At 43.6% G+C, this 27,856-nt stretch overlaps 2 long non-coding RNA genes across 2 annotated transcripts; one reads left to right on the top strand and one right to left on the bottom strand.

Moving 5' to 3' along the window:
- Nucleotides 1-309: 309 nt before the first annotated feature.
- LOC310668944 lies at nucleotides 310-1,665 on the top strand. The gene is made up of 2 exons (XR_014506918.1): nucleotides 310-839; nucleotides 1,508-1,665. It is a non-coding gene; the product is annotated as an uncharacterized lncRNA (long non-coding RNA).
- Nucleotides 1,666-22,875: 21,210 nt separating this feature from the next.
- LOC310668931 lies at nucleotides 22,876-25,162 on the bottom strand. Its single transcript, XR_014506902.1, has 2 exons — nucleotides 24,750-25,162; nucleotides 22,876-22,941 (listed from the first exon to the last, which is right to left on the bottom strand). It is a non-coding gene; the product is annotated as an uncharacterized lncRNA (long non-coding RNA).
- Nucleotides 25,163-27,856: the final 2,694 nt, after the last annotated feature.

Here is a 27,856-nt window from a genome sequence, read left to right as displayed (position 1 = left end):
ATGTTAATACCTCCTACTGTGTAAATCTGTTTTAAACTGTCCTTGATGATTCTAATGTGAGACGGCTGAGTGTATCTTCAAGCAATTCATTGTGAGGACAGCTGTACTGAGTGAACCTAACTTACTTTTAAATTCTCCTTTTATTGATTCAGCTTTTAATTAACATTTGACTTTTTACCAGGTTTTTTTTTGTAAAAAAGAAGACAACCAGGAGGAGATCTTAAATAATTACTGTTAAAAGTCCATATTTTCAAATCTTCTATAATCTGCTGATGATCACGTATAAAAAATAAATCCATATAGATTTTTACTCTCCTCTTTTATGTTTCTCTCAGTAAATAATGTGTTTGATGGTTGGTAAATATCTTTAGGCACACTTTCTCCCACTCTTTTTACAATGAAAAGGTTGATGATCACATCCCCCGCCCCCCACTTTTATATTTGATGCCAGAATACACGTACGGAAAGTATGATAGAAATCTTTCATTGCAGGGCTCACTGCTGATGGTCCTTCTTAGGGTAAGGGTTATCATTTTTGTCCATGAACTGCAACAACACACTCACATGCACACACGCACAGCAACTGGACTCTCCCACGCATGCACACACAGTTGAAAAAAGGTGTTGCACTTTAATAAGCAATCCAAACTCTACAAAGCCAGGGTAAATTATGCTCTTGTAATTTACACTATTCCAAACTCCATTCAGCAACAGGGCTACAGCCGGCTGAGGCAACCCATGCTTGGCAGAGGGAAAACAAGACACTACACTTTCTGGCAGCATCACTTCTGTTGTGTTGCCAAGTCACACAACTGAACTGAACAGAATTTGGAATAGGGGTAAGTCTCCTCCTTGCCCCATCCTGTCCCTGCCACTTTTCCTGAATGCTGCTTGAGACTTATTCTGGCCTTTACTTAGGTGGCTTTGGCTCAGCCACCTGAGCCCTGGCTGAGACAGGATGAAGGACTTAATGCCAGTCCATGTCTGGCTGAACTGGAATGAAGGTCTTCAGCCAGTGTATTCCCTGATGAGCCCAGATTCAGCTGCAGATCTGCCTATTCCAAGCTCTACTCATTCTGGCGTATCTTGGGCTTGGATTGCTCCCTAAGCAGCTACAATGGAACGCTTAATTTCAAACCTAGCTGCAGTGTGGGAGGACATTTTAAAGTGTGTGGGGTCCTAGGCTGGGGAGTAAAAGGGCAATCCTTCCTCCCCAAATACAACCCACCCACCTTGGAAGCAACACTCCTCCATTTTAATTAATAGTGAAAGAAGTACTTTATTTATTGTGAGTAATGGAAGGCTTATTGTCATGAGCCAAAGGTTCTTGAGAGCAGAAGCAGGCAAGGCCTAGGCAGTGCGGCCTACGAGGCCTACACAAATCTTTCAAGCCTAACTGTTAGCAGTAAAATGCTGTGTCACTGTGACTCGTGACTCATCCTGGGTTCCCTATAGATGTAACCAGCCATCTCTGTGTAGAGAGTGTGTGTATGTTGTGTTGTTGCAGACAGAGCGGCTGCAGGACTCCAGTTAATCAGTAACTCATATCTGTGCCTCTGTGAAGAGTCAGCTAGCTATTATGAGCACTCTGTGTATGCTCTTTGACTATGCTGTTTCTGAGCAAGTTTATTTTCTTCAGTAAAGTTTCATTCTGTTTATGAAGAAGACTCTGCGTTGATTAATTCACCGCTGTGTGACACTTATTTCAACCCAATTTGACAGTGGAGGGCTTGTTTGAAGGGGAGCTTGCGCATGGTGGTGTTGGTAGTTGGCATTGCCCTTCCCTTCTCCCCAAAATTGTCCCCACACTACAACAAAAAATAACATATATATTCCAATCTCTGAGCAGTGTGAGATTCCAGGAGCTCCAGGAGCCTATATACAACCTGAGCCTATGATGGAGGGGCTCATAGCATTAACAACACAGAAGGTCTTGCTTCTCCAACTGCTTGGATTCAAGCAGAAATCAAGGACGGCTCTCACTCTCAGGCTTCTGCCCAGTTCACACACACTCTTAGCTCTGGCTAAGGTGAGCCTCCCTGGGGAGAGCATTCCAGGAGTGGCTACTAAAAAGGCCTGTTCTCATGTTGCCACCCTCCAAACCTCCTATGGAGGGGACACATGGAGAATGATTGCATGGTCTGCGCCAATTCATGTGAGGAGAAGCACTCCTTGAGGTTTTGAAGTCTTGGGGTTTATAGATTGTTAAATGTTCGGAAAAAGTCAGAAGCCCAAGGCAATATAAGTTCCTCAACTAAGTTTATTCAACATTTGCCAGTGATAACAGCTCATTCATAGGAACACAGGAACCAAACTGCCTGGACAACACAATAATAAACCATACATGAACTGACCGTTGACAGTTGAAAGTGCATGCGCTTACTTGCCATTACAACGCTCGTCTACCAACGCTTATACGATTGGTTAGAACGCACATTGTGACCTAAAATGTGTTAAACCCAATACATAACACTCCTCCCCTCAACTTCCTAACAAAAGGAACAAACATAGTCATCAAGGTGTACCAGCTTTTTCTGCTTCCACTGGGACCGTTGCGGTTCCTGTGCCCGAGTGGGTGACCCAGGAGGTTCCTCCAGTACCTGCGGTCTGAGTGGGGCGGTCAGCGAGGCCGGCTCTGAAGGTTGCACTGCCGATGGAGCCACTGAGGATTCCGGCCTGAAGTTGCCCTGATGGGGTAACTCAGTCACTGGCAACATGTCTGGTTCCCACCCTGGCCCGGGCACAGAATCTCTCTAAGTACCCATTTCTCTGTCCTCTGGTTCCACTTGAAGTTCCATGTTCGGAGGTGCCCTTGCTCTGATCTGGTTGAGATGTCTCTTCCAAACCAGTCCCCACTCCAACCCTACCTCGTAGGAAACTGGACTTGTACAGCGGGCAGGGATACCAGGGACCCAACCCTGTCCAGACCCATAGTTTCAGACGTATACAGTGTCCCCTAGGGAGAACCCTCTTGGAGCCCCCCACACCACAGTGGATGGTCATTGCTCAAGAGCCTGGTCGGATCAATGCGAAATCTGCCCTTGTGGAAATCTGATTAAGCCCTGAAATACCTAAGCCTAACGACCTGAACCCTGCTAGGCCTAGAAGGCTAGTGAATGGCCTTTGGTTATAATGAGGTTCAAATTCTTGGTGTACTTCTTAAACTGGACCTTGAAGGTGCCCGTCCCCTTTAGCTGGATTCTTTTTCTCTGGAAGTCCCGCAGCACTACGGGGGCCGGGCAGAGTTGAGGACCGCTGTTAGGGCACAGCTCTTTCAGAGTCTTAGCAGATATTATGGAGTAGGATGAGCCGCTATCCAACTCCATAGTGCACGGGGTCCCTCTATCTTGTACCCTGAGCTTATTGGACCCTGGGGACGGAAGTTGAAGTACCCTGGCTGGAGTGGTGGACTGTAACTCCTCTTCTATGTAGACCTCGTTGACATGTTGCTTGGGTCATGCTCTGGAGGTCTTGGAGTGGCAGACTCGACCAGTGTGCCCAGTCTTCCCACAGTGGCGACATGTGGTGTCCTGAAACCTGCATGTCTGACGCTCGTGGTTTTCTCCGCAGCTGGCACAGGTCCCTCAAGGTGAGTCAGATGACCGCTGGTTTGACGATGTGCTCATAGCTTGGGACTGCTGGTGTTGGTAGGATCGGTCCGAAGCTCAGTGGACATCCTCATTGTGGGAATCTACAGAAGACGACCAATCTCACTGGATGCGGTGAATTCTCTTTTTGGTATGTGGGCTGTGGGCTGCCTCGTGGGCGTTATCCTTCTCAAAGGCCATGGCCATATTCATTGCTTCCATCATTGTGATGTCATCTTTTGCCAGCAGCTTGCGGCGAGATGGCTGCCTCTCACGCCACTGATTAACCTTTCAAGATGTCGTTCCTCGATGTCAGCGAATTGGCAATACATCACAATCGCCTGGCGTGCTCTGATGTATTCACTTGCTGACTCTTGCGCTTGTTGCTCTCTGTGTGCAGAGTCGTAGTGGTGGTGGTTCTTAATAAAGCCTGTGTCAGCTCATCGAAGGTTCATGCCTTTATGTCCCTGGGTGCCATCAGACCTTCCAGTAGAGTGATGGCAGAACTTCCCAGCACAGTCAGTAGCACATCCACCTTGTCTGCCTCCCTAGTGAAGCCTTGTAGTTGGACATATCTCATTATTCAGCAGAGCCACTGCCGCCATTCTGCAGGATGGCTCATATCGAAGTCCAGTGGCGGCCGACTATGACTGGTAGCCATCCTCGGACCTGGAGCAGTTGCTTGTGCGATTGTGGGTGGTTGCAAAGACGCAGCAGGCATGGTCTCGTTTCCGGGACTATTTGCTGAGTCCAGCATGGCAGTGAGGTCGCGCTTACTGCGAGGCTGCAGGCAGTGGTGTTGTGGTGCAGTCTTGGGCCTTTGGCAGCCGGCGGGAGCTCATCTATCCCACCTTTGTCGCCAATGTTAAGTTCGGAAAAAGTCAGAAGCCCAAGGCAGTATAAGTTCCTCAACTAAGTTTATTCAACATTTGTGAGTGACAACAGCTCACTCATAGGAACACAAGAACCAAACTGACTGGACAACACAATAATAAACCGAGCATGAACTGACTGACTGTTGACAGTTGACAGTTGGAAGAGCATCCGCTTACTTGCCATTAGAATGTTTGTCTACCAACTCTTATACGATTGGTTAGAACGTGCCTTGTAACCTAAAATGTGTTAAACCCAATACATAACGTAGATCAAAACCAGAACTTCAAACTGAGCCCAGAAACTAACAGGTAGCCAGTGCAGTTGTTCCAGAATAAGTGTTGTATGTTCAGATCATCCGTAACGGTCTAAATTTGAAAATCCTGCATATCCGTCTTTTGCTGGGCGGACGGTCGAAAGGTTACAAGTCATGAAGATGTGAAATTAAAATGCTTGGTGCATCCACAGGTGCTATAGCTAGGAATGGACAATCAGTTGATTTCAGTTTCTTTCCATTTCTCATTTTACCAATCTTAAATTTAGTTCTCCACATTTCCATATTGCTTTGCAATTATTATTTTTTAAAATCCTGATGAAAATGCATCCATACTTTAATGCACGTTTCACCTAATATTCACAACACACAAATTATTCCAAAGCAAATTTCCCTAATATGCTGCCTTTGTGATGTTACTTTTGCTATTATGTGCATTTGTTTGTTTTATTTTGCTGTATTTCAACAATCTGTATACTGCTCAAGCACAGTAAACTCTAGGTGGTATACAAATGACCTGATACAGTAAGACTCAAAATGAGTTAAAAAAATAAAATATTAATTCAGTTAAAAAGCCTGCTGGAATTTACAAAAAGTGCTCAGTAAGCACCAGAGGTTTGATAGGAACAGAGCTGTTTACGCCTGTATATGCACTTTTTACACATTACTTGGCTGGACAAATGAACTGCAAATGTCAGAGATGTGTAAATTAGGAAGGAAAGTTGCGTTTAGGTTCTTGTATTGTTTCTGAGAGTATGAATTAAGAAGGTTCACCTTTAAATGCAAATTGAACTGAATCTCTTCCACCATCCGTAATACTGTCATATATGTATATCATAATCGTATATAAGTACCTAACAGGTATAAGATGCATGACACAGCACCTTTCTGTAAGCTCTTTGCTTGGTTGTTCTTTGAATGCATTTGTCTATTTATAGCAACAGTGTACACAGCCAAAATCCTCACATCCTTTCAGTTTCTGACTGCACAATAACTCAGAGAGGGAAATGTGCTCTGACATGCCTACTGAGTTACGCTAACTCTCTCTTTCACTTACTTGGTTTCACCACTCCAGACAATGTTGTTCATTTCTGGGTAGATGAACTTCCTGCCTATCTTTTTTTATGTAAGCTAAACACCATCCAGAGCCAGCAGAGCTGGTCATTGATATAGTTACTTCCAGGGCTTTTTTTAAAGCCGGAACTCACCGGAACTCAGTTCTGACACCTCTCAGGTGGGCACCATTGCCATTATGAGAGAACAAGGGAGGCATTCAGGGTGAGTTCTGGTACCTCTTTTTCTAGAAAAATAGTTCTGTCTACTTACTGGGTTTGTGTGTGTGTGTGTTTTTTTAAAAGAAAGACGGTGGCTAACAGATTGAGGTTGAATCCTGACAAGAAAGACATACTGTTTTTGGGGGACAGGAGGCGGACAGGTGTGGGGGACTCCCTGGTCCTGAATGGGGTAACTGTGCCCCTGAAGGACCAGGTGTGCAGCCTCGGAGTTATTTTGGACTCACAGCTGTCCATGGAGGCGCAGGTTAATTCTGTGTCCAGGGCGGTTGTCTACCAGCTCCACCTGGTTCGCAGGCTGAGACCCTACCTGCCCGCGGACTGTCTTGCCAGAGTGGTGCATGCTCTAGTTATCTCCTGCTTGGACTACTGCAATGCGCTCCACATGGGGCTACCTTTGAAGGTGACCTGGAAACTGCAATTAATCCAGAATGTGGCAGCTAGACTGGTGACTGGGAGTGCCCGCCGGGACCACACAACACCGGTCCTGAGAGATCTGCATTGGCTCCCAGTACGTTTCCAAGCACAATTCAAAGTGTTGGTGCTGACCTTTAAAGCCCTAAACGGCTTCAGTCCTATATACCTGAAGGAGCGTCTCCACCCCATCGTTCAGCCCAGACACTGAGATCCAACTACAAGGGCCTTCTGGCAGTTCCCTCATTGCGAGAAGTGAGGTTACAGGGAACCAGACAGAGGGCCTTCTTGGTAGAGGCGCCCACCCTGTGGAACGCCCTCCCATCAGATGTGAAGGAAATAAGCAGCTATCTTCTCTTTAAAAGACATCTGAAGGCAGTCCTGTTTAGGGAGTTTTTAAATATTTAATGCTGTTTTGTTTTTAACACTCGATTGGAAGCCGCCCAGAGTGGCTGGGGAAACTCAGCCAGATGTGTGGGGTATAAATTATTATTATTATTATTATTATTATTATTATTATTATTATTAAGCAATTTGTCTCCTTAAGCAGTATAAAATAAAGCCAACTAAACTTGGGGCTTATCCATACTTTCCTTTACGCTGGCTTGGAATGCAAGTTAGGACACCCTTCTAATTAATTTCTATAGGGTTTACTTCTGAGTAGGCATGTATTGGCAATTCACTAATCTGAATTAATGGCTCATCATCAGTTATACATGAGACAGATGTAAACAGTGACGTGCATCTTCAGTGGCATATACCTAGATAATTCTTACACAGATGTTACATTAGTGGCACCTTTTCATATCATCTTTCTGAACAATAGGGCATAGGTATTTTTAAAAAATGAGGGTTGGGAAAATTGTGATCTTCCAGCTGATGATGAGCTATGGCTCTCATTATCCCTGATCATTGGCTACACTCACTGAAGCTGATGAGAGGAGTTGTTGTCCAACAACATCAGAAGAATCACAGATTCCATACCCCTATTTTAAGCTAGGGGTATGTGGGGTGTTAGTGGAGGGGTAGTACCTCTGTTGGGGGAAACATCCTGCTTCTTCTGGGGTAGTTTGTCCACCATTGGTCACCACCCAGCGCTCAGCTCCCACCTGTGGCTCCTAGAAGCTGCCAGCATGTGACAACAATCACACCCTGGGAACAGCTTTGACTGGCTGGCTAAACCAGGTGAGGGTAACGGATGGGTCTCCAAACCTTGGTGGGTTAGGCACTTGCCCTGCACAGGCTTTGGCAGATTCAGCAGATGAGACCAAAATTGTGTCCAATGGTCAGGAAGGCAGGGCAGATTGGGCTCATCAGCCTGGGAAGATAGCCCGTCTAAGAGAAGGAAAATTCTGATCCTAAACCTTGTGGGATATCTTTGGGAGAAGAAAGGCTGCACAAATCTGGACTGCAGTCCCTAAGACGGATGTCATCTTGTACTAGTCAAGCTGGTGCCAAATGGATTGCTCTGCTTTCCTTTTTCTCACATCTGTGATGCGGGGGGGGGGGTGTCTTTTCATCTGGGCAGCCCAGAACCTCCACACACACTTCCAAGGCTTGTGCCCTGGAGAGGTTACTTCATTGCTGCTAACACAGCAAAAGCAATTCAGGAGGTAGCAGTTATGAGTTACCAGCCTCTGCAGCCACAGCAAGCGCTGTGATTCTCCAGCAGTTAGACTTCATCCCTGGAAACACACTCCATTGTCTCTCCAGACAGATGCCATCAGCAACAAATATTGAACTATCCAAGTCCACTAAAGGGAACTTTTACTGTAGAAGCAGAAAGTGCCCTCCAAATGTTTTAGACTACAACTCCCATCAGCTCTAATCAGCATGGGCAGTGATCAGGACTGATGGGAGCTGTAGCCCAAAGCATGCGAAAGGCATCATGCTGGCTGTCCTTGAAATACTGGTACTTACTAGCTGTATCAAAAAGCTGTATTAAAAGACTCCATGCCTTTTAACAAAAGCTTTTAAAAGGCAGAATCACAATTATGGCCAGTAGCACAAAGCAGTATAATATCAAATAATAACTGCACACCATTTACTTGAACATGTCCATTATGATGGAAGTGCAATCTGGCAGAGTTTAAGCTTTGAAGCCAGTATAGCTAAAGGATAACTGTTCCCTTTGACGCTGTAGTGATCCCTCATGAACAATTCTGCGGGTGATTAGCAAGATGGCATTTGAGCATTACAGGCCTGTGAAACACACACAGACACAGAGCATTAAATGGCAAAACTTTTTAGGGTGCAATCAGACATGGGGAATAATGCATTAGTTTTCCTGATTATAATGCTAACACTTCTGCTCATTTTCTAATGTTCATTTCATGCTGCAGTACCTGTTGCTTTACGGAACGGTGGCTTTTTGGCCAACATACTGGCACGTCGCACTAAATTTAATTCACACATTTTGTACAACAATGAATATCACTGGGCAATATCGCAGCCTCCCCCCATTCTACACATACATGCTTCCTTTCTCTCATGAAAATAGAAGAGTAGAAATTTGTGCGTGCATCCAAGTTTTTCTGGATTAAAGGGATTGCAAATGGATGTTATTCTGGAATCAACATAGAACTAATTATGAACCACACCCCACTAGTTTTCTGAAAGTGGCTTTTATGTTGTGTGAAAGCTCAAATATAACGTGGAAGTTAAAAATGAGATTTCAGGAAAATTGAACAAACGTCTGTGTGGATGCAACCTTAGTGTAAGAAAGGATGGCCAGAGTGAGGGGAAGATGTCAACCCAACAAGCAAGCAAGCAGTGGAATTTTGACCAAGCAGCCTTAGTTACCAGAGTTTCTGGAACAGGAGATTACTTCATGAGGATGCGTTTCATTTCTCCCCTCTCTCCTTCCAGGCACCAGTTCTTGCTCAGAGTTATTCTATATCTTAAGGAACAGTATTCTCTTTTGTGACTTTGTTGTGATTTCTTTTAAAGGATTGTCTGCCCTCTTCTCTGAGGTTGTCATGGAAGCTTTTACTAATGAACTCTATGGACCCAGATCATGTTCTCCTTTGTGGTTAAAATTTACTATTAATCAGCAAGAGTGGCAACATTTCTAAGCCTCCCATTCTCATCTCTCTGTATCTCTTTTTTCTCTGTGTGTTGACTGTAATTGATACATTCTTAGCTCTCTAAGCACATGAAACTAGGGATGTCGGAGAATTCTGACAAAGAAACAAAAACGGGAGCAGGAATTGCCAGTATTCTCTTATTCATCCCATGCACAGAATGGAAATCAATCCAGTGAATATGATCGGGATTCCTTTTTGTTGGTTTCAGTCCTCAAACAATACGTGCAAGTGATTACATCCCCCACTTGCACTGAATTTCCTTTACACTGAAATGAATGGGGTAGAATAACTTAATGACAACATGCAATTTATGTAATTTATGTAATTAATTACATAAATTACCTAAGTTAAGTAATTCCTCCATAGCAGACAGCGAGACAAATAACATAGTTTTTGTTCATACATTGCTACAAAGGAACATGGATAGACCACCTGCCACTCAAGGAAGGCTATGGATTGAAACTTTTATTTAAATATATCCTGATTCAGTAAAACACTTATCTCTCTTGAATACACCTTTGCAGCTATTCTCTTTGGGGCAGGGAGGTGGATGGAATTCTCCTCCTTTTTCTTTCCTTATTCTCTTCCTTGTTAAATCGTATCTGGTGGAAGTCAAACTTTTGTGGAACAGAAACAGTCTGGCATGTGATCAGATGGGGCTGAATAGAAACAATACATTCTTATAGCCCTACTTGCAAGTTACACTACTGCAATCAGATGCTACAATATGTAGGCTGTGTCCTACCATTCCTAGGCTACAATATCCTTGGGTTAAAGGAGTGCTGAGTGCACAGAGACACAATTTTGTGGCCCATTTGCTGCAAAATGGAAGTGGTGTGTTGGTATCTTTTTCTTTCGGGGAAGGCTTACTTGTAAGTAAACAGGTATAGTGGGGGGAGGCAACATGGTGCCCTCCAGATGTTGGACTCCACCTCCCATCAGCCCCCCAGACAGGATGGTCAATGGTAAGGGATGATGGGAGATGAAGTTCACAACACCTGGATAGCATCAGGTTGCTTACCCTTGATGTATAGGGTTGCTGCACACAAAACTCAGCTGGGAGTGGTGGTTTGCAAGCATTAAGTCATCAAATGGACATGTGCATTTGACTTCAGATGCTCTGAATAATCTATTACAACAGTGCATCAGATACAACCGATCAAACACTTGGCATCCATCTATAACATTCAGTACAGGAAAACACTATTATGTAGGCCCTGCACTTACCAGCTGGTTGGCAATGATTGACTGACACATTCATGTTTCAGTTTGTAACTCCCCCCACCCCCCCAAAACCGCTCATTATTTAACAGAGTCTTCAGGACACACCCAGATTTTCAGCTTGGAATCCTGCCATCATAGCAGTCCCCACACTTCACTGCTGTGATCATTTTTTTTGCCATTGAGCTGCTGTTGTATGCCAATCCACCTGGTTTCTAACTTCTCCTATTCATTAAGAAAGAGGCAGGTTTTGCTCACCGAGAGCATATGCATTTGGCATAATCATGCTTTTTGCTAAATGTTTGGGTTCCTTGCAAACTTTACTACTTAGAAAAGTTTAGGGCCTCTTCAAGAAACCCAGAGTGATTTTCTTGTCAACCCACTCTTTCAAGCAGGAATCGCAGAATATAAACCTTCCCAGTTTTCTAATCCTTATGATTAAATGCAATGATATGAGAAGATCTGGGAGAAGAGCTCTTATGCTCTTTTCTAAATTTACTTATTATAAATGAAGGAAGGTCATGCAGCCAATCAATTCATTGAAAGATGAAACTTATTTATGAAACATCAGTATTCAAAATTTCAAGATAAAACACAGCCACATGTCTTCCTTCCATTCATCTGATTGTGATAGCAAGTTATGAATATTTTTCTTATTGATGATCACCTCCTATTTAATTACTATCTGTTTTTAGCACCAGGAAACAGCATTCTGCTTATCTTTTAGTAGGGTGTGGTTGAGTTGCATCAGCCATGTGTGTGTGTGTGTGTGTATACACACACACACACACACACACACACACACATGGTTGTTTATCCTTGTTTTTAATGTTCATTCTTATAAGTTGATTTAAATTTCATTGTATTGAAAAAAGTGTCTAATAAATAAAAATAATACATCTCCACATCTTCTTTCTTCTTCCCTTTTTAATCTATCTTATTTTCTTCCCCCCTCTGTCTTTTTTTTATCTTTGTTTCTCTGAACAGATAAGATCCATTTAGCCTTCTAGGGCCCCTCCAGGCATTCTTTTCATTGTGCATTCATGACGATTTGTGTTCATGATGGTATTGTGACAGTTATCATAATCCTGCTTTCAACAATCTTTGCACTTGGAAAAAGGTTTGGGGTGAACATACTCCTCCATTTGCAACTTATGCATGTCCCACAGCTTGCTGCTGAAATCCTGCAACATTTTATGCCCAAAAAGCTGGGGGGGGGGGAGGGTTGTTCATCTTTTGTACTCGTATAGTGCAACACTGCAACAGTGCCCCTAAAGAAAATAATGTGATAACATTGGGGAAGCATTGAAGAGCAACTAATGACATGTGGGCGGTCCAGTATAAATCCGCCACTAATGTGCTGATATAATAACATGCTGCAGAATATTCCCTAAAACACACACATGAAAACACAAATGGTCTAGAGCAGGGGTGCCCAAACTTTTTTCAAAGAGGGCCAGATCTGATGAAGTGAACATGCATGAGCTTTTTTTAGGATTTGACTCCTAAACTACCACAGGGGCTGGATTAGACTTTGGACATGCCTGGCATAGGTAACTCTCTCCCCCAGTGGAAGGGCACAGCCAGAGGGCATAAGAGAAAGGGCAAGGGCTGTAGAGCTGCCACCATTGGCCCCTCTTCTTTGCATGTGTCTATTGAGGCAATCAGCTATCTCTGCCTAAAAATACAGTCAGCTCTGTAGAGGAGCTTTGAGCCATTAGTTGCATTGTAAGAGTCAATAATGTTGCCACAGACTCTATAAATCAAACAGTTCTGAAAGCCACCCACCCACTTCAAACAGCAATCTGAAATAAACTTGGGGGGGGCCCCGGAAAATCACATCATTTTCTACAGATGCTAGGTGGACATCTTGCTACTTGTTTGCATGCGCTCAATATAAAAACAAGTGGAGGTTTCCTGTGTAGAACAGCCGGCGCCGCTGGAGGGCAGACGTTCTCTGGCTTGTAGGCTGCCGCGCATGCACTGAAGAGGCGGCTTTCTTGTGTAAAAAAAAACAAAAAAAGCCCCGAGAATAAAAGGTGAAGGCTGGTGGCCGGTGGCGGCTACACGGGCCACATGACGAGGTTTGGCGGGCCGGATTCGGCCCGCGGGCCTTGTGTTTGACACCCGTGGTTTAGAGGGAACCTAAGTTTTCATTGCATATGTGATGGCATTAAATATTGGTAGTTTCTATTGTAAATTTTTTGCTTTCCCACTTCATTAAAGCCAGCATGATGCAGTGATTAGAGAGTGTCAGGCTAGGATCCAGGAGACCTGTGTTCTAATGCTCACTCAGTCATGAAGCTCACTGGGCGACCGTGGCCCAATCACTATCTCTTAGCCTAAACTATCTCACAGAATTAATGTGAGAATAAAATAAGGAGGTGAGAACCATGCACACTGCCTTGAGATCCTTGGAGAAAAAGTTGGGATATAAATGAAACAAACAAATTAAATAATCAAGCAAAGAACTAACCATTCCAGTGTTTCACAGAACCACCTTGAAAGACTGGTTGAATCTTTTTTGTTCAGTAGGAAATAAAAGGAACTATGTCAGAAGTTTAGGATGAACCTAAGTTCCAATTGTTTCCTTTTTCTTTTATACATCTTCCTTCAAGAGTTTAAGTGCCAAGAAAGAGCAGTTGCCATTAGCCTTGGCAGGACCACTGTATCCTTCAGACAGATGGGCCATCTATCCAATGGGAGTCCCATTACATTGCTATCAACTCTGTACTTGGACACCAGCTGGTTGGACATTTGGCAAGATTTGGGGGCCGTGTTAGAGGAGCCAAAAGTTAGCTGGCCACTGGGGTGGCTGTGAACTTACAGTACCACAATTGTGGAGGCAGAAAGGGATGGGATTATAGGGAAGCCATGCTGCTGGCCACTGCAAGAGACAAGGGAAGAGAGGAATCCTTATTTTAAGAAAGGATGGGACATTTATTAAATGAATAATGAACCAGAATCAGTGTGGCTGCCAGATATTTGACCTCAGTAAATGAAATGAATTATTATTTGCCTATTTGCAAGGCTTTAAGAAAACAATGCCAAAATTCCATCTGGCACATTTTAAATTATGATAATCCATGCTCCTTGAAAAAATAAAATAAAAATCAGTTGATATTGTTCTGTTTTCTCCACCAAAGAGCTGGCAGCCTGAAATCACAGATTAGCAAGAGAAGCAAGGGAACTGTTAGCACTAGTATTAATGCCATTACCGGGTAGCTGTATACATAGTCACTAGGGAGAAGGGTGAAGCACTGTCCCATCTAGGCAACCACTAAGGGTTCTTATTGTAGGTTGTGCAGCCCCATCCTTTCTGGTACATCAGGGAAGGTTCTGATCCTGGAAGCAATGAAGCCACAGTCTCATAATCAGGAACAGAGGTTGGTGACTTGGGCTCCAGGCTACTGTAGGCCACTGGCGTATAGCCTGTTAGGGACAAAGGGAAGGATTTTTGGGGTTGCATCCAAAAAAGTTCTACTAAGAGTATTGAAATAAATGAACCTAAGTTGGCCATGTCCATTAATTTGAGTAGAACTAAAACTGGAAACAAACTTCCAGTTCAGTTTGACCCCCAATACTGCAAGGCTATGGGAACATGCAGACTACATCTTCCAATATCCCTGAGTATTAGCCATGCTGGCTGGAGTTGATGGGTTCAGCAACGTTTGGAGGGTCACCCACATAATTCTGAGCACTGTGTTTGGATGAAGAATGGCTCTGTTTCCCATATGCACTTAATTGCTGACAATGCATTTCAGAAGTCTCAGCATGTCTCTTATAGAGTTGGTGTGTCTTTTTTAAATTTTTTATTAAACCGGTCTAGCCTCGGAGGCTAGCTTAGCTGGGGTTTGAGATCCTCCTTGCCCATTCTTTTAAAAGGGAAATGAATTGCTGCCATTTCATTTCTCTAATGCCTTTCCAATAGATCTAACAGTCACTCATGTTGCAATGTTGCAGTTGTTATCTTGGAAGCTTGCTACAGGCAAAACAAGCAAACAAAACCTGGGACTAGCTATGAAATCCAATGGTACATGCTTGAGATATACAGCCCAGGAAGAATACATTAAAATATGAATGTTTGGCAATTACCTTCTTATTGTTTCATATGAGCTACTAGAAAACCATGTTCTGCTTGTGCCAGGGAATTGAAGAGCCGTGATTCAGTTCACCTTCTGACAGTTAATAGATGCTGAAACATGACTGTGAGAGAAAGCAAAACCCAGTCAGCATTCAGCTTCTCATTTAGGAAGCTGTTGTTTTCATTTGGAGGAGCCTATAGGAACTGCTTATCAGCCAACCTAGTCAAACAAAGGGCAGACAGAGCTGTCATCCCCATACACGGGAAACTATGTTTGTCAGCATTCAGCAACTTGCTGCGCATAGGGGAGTGATGGATATTCTCTCAAGAACTGCCCCATCTATATGAATCAGAAAGAGAAATCTATGCATGCACCATTTGGGGGCATGTAAACCAAGCTATGTATTTGAAGAAGGAAGGCTCACAAAGAGAGCCTGGGAAAAATGAACCAGTGACCGACTTGACAAAATGTAGGTCCTTAAATCATAAGTCAAGCTGAGAACTTCTTTATCCCCCAAATGTCATGAGAGTGGAGTGATATGGCTGGGTGGACTATGCCTTTTTTGAATGTTCTGCATCCACATGGAAGTTTATTCCATTTTCTTGAAGTTTCCCTAACTGTTGATTTCCGCATTATATGAGAGTTTCCACGTGACATAAAAGTCACTTCTAGTGCAGGTCTAGAGGACTGGACCATTTCATGGAAGATAAGGCTATCAGCCTATACTAACCATTATGGCTATGCTCTGTCTTCATGGTTGGAGGCAAGGTGCTGGAAAGCATGGGAGGGGAGAGTGCGCTTATGCTTAAATTCTTATGGTGTTCCCATTGGCATCTGATTGTCCACTGTGAGAACCAGATGCTGGGCTAGATGGGCCATTGGCATGACCCAGCAAGCTTTTCTTATGTGCTTGTGTTCTGTCATACATTATTTAAGTGTCTAGTACCAGGGTCAGCAAACTTTTTCATCAGAGGGCTGGTCCACTGTCCCTCAGACCTTGTGGGAGACTGGACTATATTTTGAAAAATATAAATACCTTGCAAGCTGGTCCCGCAGCTGCCTCCGGACCTGGAGGAGGAACGCACTCTGCACACGCTCAGGAGCGCATCTTGGCGCCACCTGCTCACCGGCGTTGTTGACGAGGAGCAGCCGCTCCATTGGCACATCCCTGTGGAGCTCCCAGGTGGCATGCACCATGGGCTGCGGCCCGTCGTCCAAGGCCAGGTCGGCAGGCAGGCCACGCACATGGAGCACCAGGAAGGCAGCACACATTTCGCCCTCCAGTGCAGCCACTGAGCGCGCCACCAGCAGCAGCGCCGAGCCAGGTGCCAGGCTTAGGGCCAGCAGACACGCCAAGCTTCAGTTGAAGCCCCGCGATGCGTTCGTCATGATGCCCATGGCGTGGCCCAGACCCGCTGCCCACCCGCTCGCCTCTCCGTCCATGGCCGCACCAGGTTTACCTCAGCTGCGGGTGGCGAGGCTTCGGATTGGCTGCAGGCAGTTCCTGCAGCAAATCCGAAGCCGTGCCAGAATTGCTGCCCACCCAGAAGCCATGCCAGCATCGCGGAAGTCATTCCCCACGCGGTGAGGCGTCTGCAGCACGCGGGGACTGACTGAGCGGGCGGCAAGGTCCGTCGGCCGGATTTAAGAGCCTGGGGAGCCGCATCCAGCCCCCGGGCCTTAGTTTGCCGACCCCTGGTCTAGTACAGAGGAAGGGTGCCACACCTCTGTCACTTTAAGCATGTCACCATCTGCAAAACATATGAACTGGTACATAGACCCATTTGTTTGCATCAAGCTTCTCCAGCCTGATGCCCTACATGTGTTTTGGGCTCCAGTTTCCATCAGCCCCAGTGAACAGCTTGGCAAATGACCAGTGATGATGGGAGGTCTAGTTGAAAACATATTTATGACACTAGACTAGAGATGGTGGCTTGCATAAAAGTTGGTTGAAGTACCCTGGGTAGATATTTGACTCTTTTGGCCAACTTCTTGGAAACACACAGGAGGCAGGCCCATGTTTGATTCACTGAGAAGCATATTCCTTTGATGCATGAATACTGGTGGAAGCCACATCAATCTTCCTTTGACTCTTATATCATGACCTGCTTCTTTACTTTTCAAATAAAAATATATTATAAAGCAAAGCAAAGAACCAGTGGGTAGTCTCTGCCTTCTGTCCTGTATCTATTTGCTCTCTGGCGAGTATGGAAAGAAAACCTCTTGGGATTATCTGGTGTGAAGCAGATCTCTTTTAGAGTCAGATTCTTAACCCAGTGAAGAGAATTACAGAACTTTGAAACAACTGATTCAAAAAAGTTTTTGCTTCTTCACATGAGCGCCTGTCTTGTTGCAATCAATTTTTAAAGCCCCCCCTCAAAAGAAACCCAAGAGTCCTTTATCAGTGATTGAAAGAGATTCAATTTGGCCTCGTCTAATTCCTTATCTAATTATTTGATGTGCCGTGCAGCTTGAAAGCTAATTGACATTGTGTCATTTTCAGTTTCTTACAACAGAAGCACAGACAAGCCGCCCTTCCCATTTTGGCATCTTCCTTGAGTCACTTTGCTGGAGAAATAAGTAATCTAAATTTAATTGAGTGCATTATTGCCAGGACTATGAGACCTTTGCACACTATTAGTATAGACACGAATGCAACGAATCGTTTCCCTCCTGAGGATTTAGCAGAGGTGCAAGTGGGACCAGAGGGTTTTCCAGTACAGTAAATCCCTTCCTTTTCTTGAAAGGAAATTAATATCTGTTTGGAATATCTACTAAGCCACAGCACATAATTTCATTACTTATGGAATTACAATTCTTAACCTGATATCAATCTGAAGGCTCAGGGCAGGTAATAATATTTTAAAACACTTAAAGCGGGGTGGGGTGGAGGGACGGACATCATTGAAATGTGAAATACATGAAATTTTATATGGAAACTTTATCTTCCAGACTGAAGGCTGCATCGTTTCATGGGTAACTTTCATGACCTACACACCCGCCAACATTTCTCCAATGAAAATAGGGATGACCTATTCCATAATCATTATTTTACTATTTATACCCCATCCATATGACTGGGTTGCCCCAGCCACTTGGGGGGGACCACCAACATATATAAAAACATAATAAAACATTATGGTAGGAGAGGGAAAGCTGGTTACAAGACTTTGGAGGGGAGGAGAACTGGAGGAGATAAGGGTTGTGGAGGAAAATTGAACAGGCCTGAATACCTAGGCCTTTAGGGGATGCCACACAGAGAAAGGAGGTTTAGCCCTCACTCTTTTGCAGGAGGCTGTCTTCAGGTTCTTTCCCTAAGCCCCATTGGGTGGAGGCAAAAATAAGTAGCTGCATCCCAGGTTGAGGCAGCATTGGACACCTCCACTGAAATTTCAACAGTAATGGTAGCCTCTGAATCGTCACAGAGTCAGTAAATTTTATCCTCAACATGGTGGGCCAGATGATCACAGCAGTCCTCCATTGCCCCCAGAGGCTTGCCTTGACCAGCAGTTAAGAAGCAAGTTTCAAACAACCAGCAAAACCTATGCTGGGTGCTATTACTTGAGGATGCAGCAGATGCAGAAAAAAAAAAGGACTTCTTTGCTGCATTTATTGTCACATGATAGATGCAATTATGAGCTTTAACCAAGGCTTAGTCACCTTGGAACACTAACCTATGCCACTTGAGCTCTAGTGACCACCTAGCCTTACTTCATTGGCCACAGTTCATTAGAATTTCAGGGAGCATTGCAAGCCTTGCAGCATCAGAGACCACACTCAGGAGTGATCAACAGAGATTCCTGTATTGCAGTGGGTTGGACTAGATTAACCTTGAAGTCCCTTCCAACTCTACAATTCTATGATTTTATTAATTCAACAGCCCTTAATTCAACTCACCATTACACAATGAGGCAAGAGCCTTGTTCGAATTACCTGTTCCTATCCACTGGAAAGTCCTCCTGAGCATTCAGGAATCCACCAAGAACCATAAATAAAATATCAGTACCCTCCACCCTTTGGCTTTTGTTCACAAATACTTTCTTCTATTCCAAGTACGTGAATTTACAGATAGATAGGAAAAAGATTCCTGTCTGAAACCCAGGAGAGCCTGTACAAGTTCAGTGTTGGCAATACTGAGCCAGAAGGACCAGTGTTTCGATTAAGGAAGAATTTTAATTTGCAATGTCTGAATTCATTTAATTGGGCCATGGAGTCTTAGAAAATGCAGTTTCTATGCATCCCAACAAATCTTACAAGGTCTCTGCTGTCACCAGCCAATCCTCTCTGCTTCAGGTTCTTTCCTGTTCCTTTAGAAGGGTAAAATTTGCTTTGGAAGATGAGACTGTCAGAAAGGGATGAGTTCCCCCAGGGTGGAACATATTTGAGCTTTCTTAGAGAAATGCCATGAGTTTCCCCAAGGGTTCTGGGGAAAAAAGGCTAATTATGAACAGAGTTGGGTGTAAGAAAGAGCTTATTGGAGCACCAAATATTTAGTCTTAACTGTATGTAAGTGATTTCTGTAGGAGTGGATCGAGAAGAGCCACACACTCCAGTTCACAGGCACCCACAAAGGCTTTCATCACATATATTGTGATGCACCCACAAAGCCCCTGAAACCAGAAGATGCCTTCATGGAAGGAACCACACTGCCCATCATCTTCAATCATCAGCCATGCTGGCTGGGACATCTGGAAAACCACAAGTTCCCCATTCCTGCCTCATGATGTCATTTAAGGAGCAGGTTTGTTGAGATGAATTGAAAAGATCCTTCAGGTTGAGAAGTCTGTATGCCAAGGGTGGGGAACTTGTGGACCTCAGAAGGTGCCAAACTACAACCACCCCGAACATTGGCCATGTTAGCTGGGGCTGATGGGAACTTTCCCATCTGGGGAGCCACACATTCCTCTCTCCTACTGTAGCTGCACTAGAAAATGCAGTAGCAGATTCACTAGAAAATGCAGGATCAGACAACCTAAAGAAACTAGTACAGTTAGAGGTAAGGAGCAATGTAATATGTGCCAACAGAGCACTACATAAAGTGTGTAGAAGCTTTAGATCTTCAGGTGCTGCTGAATTAATACTCCCACCATCCCCAGCAAACATGGCCAAGAGCTAGGAGTGATGGAAGTTGTAGTTCAGCAACATGTGAAGTCCCCTTTACATGAGGTTCAAGCAAGCCTGTCCACATGATCCTAGGAGGGAGGAGAAAATGGAAGCTGGAATCATTTTCTGAACTAGGTGGAATAGCCCAAAGGCTTTTGGGAATATAAGTACATACCTTCCAGCATTTCTCTGATGAAAATAGGGATGTCCCATTCCATAATAATAATTTTACTATTTATACCCCACACAATTCACTGGGCTGCCCCAGGTACTCTGGACAGCTTACAACATATAAAAAAAACATAATGAAACATTAAACAAAAACCTTCCGTATAGAGGATTGCCTTCAGACAGCTTGGGGGTTGGGTAATTCCATACCCTCCCAACTTTTCTCCAATGAAAATAGGGACATCCTAAGGAAAAGTGGGACATTCCGGGATCAAATCAGAAACCGGGGCAGCTTCTCTAAATCAGGGATGTCCCTGGAAAATAGGGACACTTGCAGGGTCTGTAAGTATGCATGGAAAACTATACCATCTCCATCTGTTTAGACATATAGATAATGAATTGGACACATTGCACATCAATGAATCTGACAATTTAGAGGTTATGGGTCAGAACACAGGAGCCTTTAGCATGGAAGGAAATTAGCTGCAAAGTGAGGAAGAGACAAATCACTCCTTGAAGGTAGTAATAATCTACAGCTGAAGTCATTTGGAAAGATATATGCTGGATTGTGGTTATTAGACCCTGAAGTCTAATAGCAGAGAAAGGTGAGGGGGAGCGCTTAAAACCCTCAACAATTAATTACAAAGGATCCATGTTTTACCATTTGGAATTGAGAACAGGTGTGAGAGAATGGTACAAAACACATGCTCTGCCTTTGTGCAATTTAGAACAAGTGATAATTGTTTGAAGACAAGACATATGAGCCAACAGCTCCAATTTCCAGTCTCACTATTTATCTGTCCAATTACGAAAGTGGTTCAAAGGTTGTGAAAGGTGAGTTGCAAAGTTTATGCCAAGCCAATTCTTTCTTTGAATCTCGTAATCAAAGAGCTGAGGTGTATGGATGTGGGTGAGGTTTTTGTTGTTATTGTTGCCATGGTGACTGTGTGATGTATCATGTCATAATTATGTTATGAGACCACAATTCACCAAATATAGCTCATGCTCCATATTTCCAAAGATTTTGTGAGCCAGGATGTATACAGGTGCTAGGGGTGTTTTAGGGATTCAGTTTCTGGATGCTAGCTGGCCTGATCTACACCTCCCAGATTTATATGCAGATCTAAATATAGATAATATTATCACCAATATATATTTTATTTACACCCTACCTTTTCCCCTGATGGGACTCAATGTGACTTACTGATAAAAACATGAATCTCCAAACACATCGAAATAATATCGGAAAAACAATAACTAAACATCATTAAACTTTAATAGAATTAGAATTCTCTCTCGCACACACTGTTTAAAACATATGAACAATTACAATAAAAACAGCATGACACCAGCCCTTTTCTTAAAAACATTCAGTGCCCAAAAGACTGTCGGAACAAGGAGATCTTCACCTGCCAGCAGAAAGACAAGAAGGAAGGAGCAAGTCTAGTTTCTCCAGGGAGGGAGTTTGAGAGTCTGGGAGCAGCTACTGATGAGGTGCCAGAAAGATTGCCCCATGATAGATTGCAGTGCTGCAAGTTTCTCCAAGCCATGTTCATGGATGTAATTCATTTCCCATATGTGCTCTCAAACATTTCTTTTTCTGATTAAAAATCAACATAAAATTACCTTCAGAATTTTGCAAGGGTAACTAATGTGACACCCGTCAGTGCCAGAATGCTCACAAGTACCTCCAAAAAATCCCATAGAAGTCTTTAGTGAATATCTCCTTGCAAACAACCAAGACCGTCTCCCTGCTGGGCCTTCTCTACACTGAAAATGCCCCCTTAAATGTGCCAGGACCCATCCTCCCTTCTGAGTGGAGAATTGCAAATAGTTTCTCTTTCTGAGCAAGTGTAGCAGCAGCTATGTAGGTGCCTTTTCCTCCTATTAGCAGGTGGCTGATGGAGGGCATGCGCCTTTTGTGTCCCTGTCTCTAGCAGATGTGACAGCCATTTTGTGTTATGACTCCCCACCCCGCTATTTTGTGACTGGCACTCAGAATCTTAAATGGTCTATCACGTACAATTCTAGTGGTTCTAGTTTTACTAAATTAATGTATTTGTTCCATTTTTGAAGTGTTGGAAAGTACACTAAGCGTCCTTATCAATGTATTGACTTCCATCCACTTTAGATAGATTTGGAGTTATCACTCGGTGGTAAAAAGGGCAGCCTGAAGCTGCTGGGGAAACTGTGTACACTAGTCTGAAATATAAGTGCATTCTCACATTAGTATTCTTATGCTTGCATTCTGAGGGCCTTCTCGGTAGTGGCGCCCGCCATGTGGAGCACCCTCCCATCAGATGTCAAGGAAATAAACAACTATCTGACTTTTAGAAGACATCTGAAGTCAATGCTATTTAGGGAAATTTTTAGTGTTTGATGTTTTATTGTATTGTATGTTATGTTGGAAGCCGCCCAGAGTGCTGGGGAAACCCTGCCAGATGGGCGGGGTATAATAATAATAATAATAATAATAATAATAATAATAATAATAATTTTATTAAACTTGTGTTAAATTGCAGAAATAATATATGTTTTGACATCTTTGGGTCCTTCTTTTCTTGACTGAAAGGATGAAGCTGTATACATAAATGTACAGTGAACTCATGATACCCTTAAGCCACACACACATCAGCTTGGTGTTCATTAATAGGTCCATTTATATGTATTTACCATGGCAAAAGCCTTGAAGTTAAAAATAGAATTCTCTCTGCAAGTTTCGAAATAGTCCCAATTCTATTTGTTACTCGAAGAAATGCAAAGTATACTTACATGTAGGTACAGATTAGCATCAACTGCAATTTCTTTCTACCAGAATAAATTGAATCAGAAGAATAACTAGAAAATAAACACACACTTTCACTAGACCTTCTGCCTTGAGAGATATTGGAAATCTAATTATCAGAATGTTAAAGATGTATTTCACTTAGATATTACACTTGTGCAAACCTTTCCAAATTCAGATCATAATTTGGTGGCCATGAAGGATGGGTAAGAAATTCAATTCAGTTCACATTTAAAGAAGAACTAATTCATATTTTCCAAAACAATATGTGAAATAATAGCCATCCTTTGAAATTCAACTTTTCTGAATTTTTCAATTCCTCCAACTAAGTAATATGTGTAGGCTTTGACATTTAAAGCCTTGTGTGGCTCAGGACTGCCATTACCCATGTGAAATGACCTGGACCCTGTGATCATCACCTAAGTGCCTTCATGGTGTGGATCCTACATGAGAGGTCTAGATGGAGGCACACAAGAATGGGTCTTTTCTGTCGTGGCTCTCCACTTGTGGAATGCTCTCCCCAGGGAAGCTCACCTGATGCCAGCACTAGATATATTTAGTAAAGGTACCCCTGCCCGTACGGGCCAGTCATGTCCGACTCTAGGGTTGTGCGCTCATCTCACTTAAGAGGCCGGGAGCCAGCACTGTCCAAAGACACTTCTGGGTCACGTGGCCAGCGTGATGAAGCTGCTCTGGCGAGCCGGCACCAGCGCAGCACACGGAAACGCCGTTTACCTTCCCGCTATAAAGCGGTACCTATTTATCTACTTGCACTTAGGGGTGCTTTCGAACTGCTAAGTGGGCAGGAGCTGGGACCGAACGACGGGAGCTCATCCCGCCGCGGGGATTCGAACCGCCGACCATGCGATCGGCAAGTCCTAGGCGTTGAGGTTTTACCCACAGCGCCACCCGTGACCCAGATATATTTAAGAGTCAGCAAAAAAAAAAAAAAAATTCTTCGTCACCAGGTCCTTGGCTTTTAATTATCTATGGCCTTCATTAGTGGGTAGGATGCTGTGATCCTGCCTTTAAAAAAATATGTATGCATTTTAGATTTTTTCTATGCTTTGTTTTATGCTGTGTGTTATTTATGGATTATTGTTAGTTGGTTTGGGATGCAATGGTAAAAAGTAACTAACAAGTTGTATTATTAATCATAATGATTGCATATGTTAGGATAAAATGTGAATAAAAATAACATACTAAAATGTGTCATATTAGGGAAAACTGTGTTGCAGAAACATGTCTATTACACAAAAAAATGCAGGCCCAAAATGTGTATGCAAGGAGAAATTCACACTAAAATAGTGATAACTTTTTAAAAAAAAAAAAATGGATGGTGGTGATGGGAGTTTTAGTTCAACATAATCTGGAGGGCAACACATTGGCTACCCCAGGGATATCCCCTGGGTTGTTTTCCATTTTTCACAATTCCCATAGTGCCAACTGGGCACTGTGCCATCAGCATTCAGATTACACCTTGTTAGCTAATTTAAAACTAAGATGCACACATATTTTGTTCTAATCGAGACAAGCTTTGAGAAATTACCGCCAAGAGACGGAGCAGATTTGAAAGGATGAGCACCTGGAAAGTGATGGATGGGAAGCCGAGATAAAGTCTTGTCCCTGCCTTAATTATCAGAAACTGTCTGATTAGTTTTACTCTTCTCTGACGCAAGGAATAAAATCCAGGTGTCAGACTTTAGCAGTACAATTAGCGCATGCAAGATTCCAAACATGATTATTAGGCCGTAATAGAGGTGCAGAATAATGGGAGTCAAGCTGATGAAAATATAAGCCCAGGCCTGCTCACGAGAGGAACGTTTGGTAGCGGGAAAGAGAATAGCCATGAGTCTCTTACTCTGTGGTGGCTGGTGCTGGGAAGGCAGGGACCCCAGTGGTAGATGGAACTGGAGTCAATGAGAGGCAGAGCCAACTAATACACCCTAGTGGTCCCAGGCCCTAAAGAAGTTAGATTAGCTTCAACCAGAACCAGGGCCTTTTCAACTCTGGCGGAACGCTCTGCCTCATGAGACCAGGGCCCTGCAGGATCTGATTTCTTTCCGTAGGGCCTGTAAGACAGAGTTGTTCCGCCTGGCATTTGGCTTGGAGCCAATTTGATTCCCTCCCCCTCTTTCTTTTTTCTTTTTCCTATCTCCTCCTGTTATGAGGCTGCATTTTAGTATTTTAATGTTTCAATATTTTAATGTTGTATTTTAATCTTGTTTATAAGTTGTATTCATTCAACTTGTTTTTATTATTGCTTGTTAGCCGCCCTGAGCCCGGCCTTGGCTGGGGAGGGCGTGGTATAAATAAAAATTATTATTACTCCTTCCTGAGTTCTACAAGGGCAACTCTGAGACTCAGCAGGAGGAAGCTAGTATGCAGTGACATGCCCTGAACAGTGTGTGCTGGACTGACCAGCCTCCACTGCCCATACTGTTACCCCTTTCAAATATCTTCCTCAAGGTTCCTGTAAAGGCTTCCTGAAAATAAAAACACCACAAATCTAAATATGGAATCTGCACTGAGAGAACAGCTCCGTGCATGCAATATTGTTGATCAGATATTTTTAAATAGGCAATAGGTACTTGCCCATGTGTGTTTTAATCTGCAAACTATTGGTGAGAACTGCCAACAAAAGCAATTTTCCATCTTGAAGAAATTCTCTCCCTCTCACCCTCTCTCGTTTTATTTTGTGGCAAATTAACTTATGTAGCTCTTTTTCAAAGTGTATTCACAGACCATAACATTTGATTCAGTTCATAGGATAGCTAAAGCCCAGGCATTTATATCTGTAAGATTTATGGGTTCTTCTTGTCCCTGTTACACTTCTTGATGCGCATGTCTATGTGCGTGTGCACATGCAGGATCAGCTAAACCTCTGTACAAAACCTGACAGTAAACATGTTTAATGGAACTGATGGCAGAGAATTATTTGATGGCCCCATTTTGCTAGTGAGGCAACCTTTGTACTTACTCATCTTGACTTTGGGTTGCCTTTCATCAGATGTACAGATGTTAGCACTAAATATATTAGCTTGGGAGCTATTTTTTAACCAGCTGAAAGGGATGGAAGCATGGAGAAAGCAAAATTTCATATGCTGAACATAGGCTATCATTCAGATATTTGCAACCAGAAGGAAATGATGTATGACTGTTGTACATAAGATAAGAATACTATCAGAACAGACAAGGAGCATAAGCACTGGATTTCTGTGCCCAGGCCTACTTGACTTTCATCAATCAGAAATAACTTTTGGGTTGGATGGAGCTACTGTGCTCGCTTCCTAGGGGGTTAAGTCACTGTTGTTTACCTGGAGGGATAGGGGTGAGGAGCTAGGGGAGGTTGGTGTGGTGCAAACACACAGGTGGACCCTGTTCAGCCCTCCTGCTGGTATGTTGACACCACACCAATCTTCCTGCCACCTCATCCTCTTGGTAAGCAACAGTGCCAAGAAGGTAGTGTAATGTCTCTGTGCCACTCAATGAGCTGCTTCTGGCATCAGTGGAATGTGATGCTCCCTGTAAAATTTACATTTTTCTGCCTCGGGCAAGGGGCAAGAACCTCCTTATAGTGTGTACAGAAACCAGCTGGACTCATAACTAAAACTTCAGCGCTGGTAAATGGGACAGTATTCACCACCACCATTGAGGGCACTAGGCTAACATGTAGAGGAAACATGGCAGACCACACAGCACAGACAGCTCTGTCCTCCAGCATCGTGCTGCTACTTCCTGCTCTCTGGCACCTGCAGCCTGAGGTTGCCATCTCACCCCTGGGAAGTTTGATATGATTAATTCACAGCTTCCTTTAAAAAATAAAAGTAAGAACCCCACCAGCAAACTTGACTTTTTAATGTCAGAAACAAAAAGCAATGAGCACAGGGTTCATCAGATCATATACTATCAAGTACTATCACTATTTACAGTTCCTTCTCCCTTTCTTAAACAGTGAGGTGGGCTGGAATGACATCAGGGCCAGCCCACCCATGAGTAGGGTGAGATTTCCCCAGACATTACTGGGATTTCGAAAGCAGAATTGACAAATTCTGAAAGGCAACTTTGGGGTGTCCTGGTTTTTACTTTTTGAAATGTGGCAACCCTACCCATGAGGCAAGCTGAGGTGACTGCATCATGAGGCAGGATCAACAGGGGCAGCAGATCCCTATGTTTATATTTCTTCCCCCCTTGTTTCTGGTGTAGATCTTCTCTCACTCCTTCAAAATGGGGACACCATTCTGGGGTATACCTCAGGTGCCAAAATGTCTTGGGCTGGTCCTGGACGACATATAGACCTTTGAAGCCACATTATGCATATGTCAAATGCAATCTGGTATGGAGAAGAATTGAACTTAAGTTCTAGGGGAAGTTAGAATTGGAAAAGTCTAAGAGTCTCTTTCCCCCACCTTCTCTTCCTCTTGGGTCTTCAGCAGGATGGGAGCAAAGCAGCACATCCCCTTCCCTCATGTAATGGGCAGAAGAAAAGCAGGCTGGAGCCAAGTTTCCTGGTGGGATCTTTTTCTCTGGCTTTCATGTAAAGGACTGTTATACAAATGGGCAACAATTAATATATGGAAACCACAGCAGAGCTAATATGCATTTCTCATGCACTCTTAACTAATACAGATGGCCAATTACCAAGTAGTAATTTGCTATAAGGGACACGGGTAGCACTGTGGTCTAAACCACTGAGCCTCTTGAGCTTGCTGATCAGAAGGTCAGCGGTTTGAATCCCCACGATGGGGTGAGCTCGCCTTGCTCTGTCCCAGCTCCTGCCAGCCTAGCAGTTCGAATGCACACTAGTGCAAGTAGATAAATAGGTATCGCTGCGGTAGGATGGTAAATGCGTTTCCATGCACTCTGGTTTCTGTCACGGTGTTCCGTTGCACCATAAGCAGTTTAGTCATGCTGGCCACATGACTCGGAAAGCTGTCTGTGGACAAACGCCGGCTCCCTCAGCCTGAA

The sequence above is a fragment of the Podarcis tiliguerta genome (genome assembly GCF_965153285.1).
Source record: "Podarcis tiliguerta genome assembly, chromosome: Z".
Classification (NCBI taxonomy): Eukaryota; Metazoa; Chordata; class Lepidosauria; order Squamata; family Lacertidae; genus Podarcis; species Podarcis tiliguerta.
Note: the sequence above shows the minus strand (reverse complement) of the source record. Positions and strands in the feature narration are given on the sequence as shown.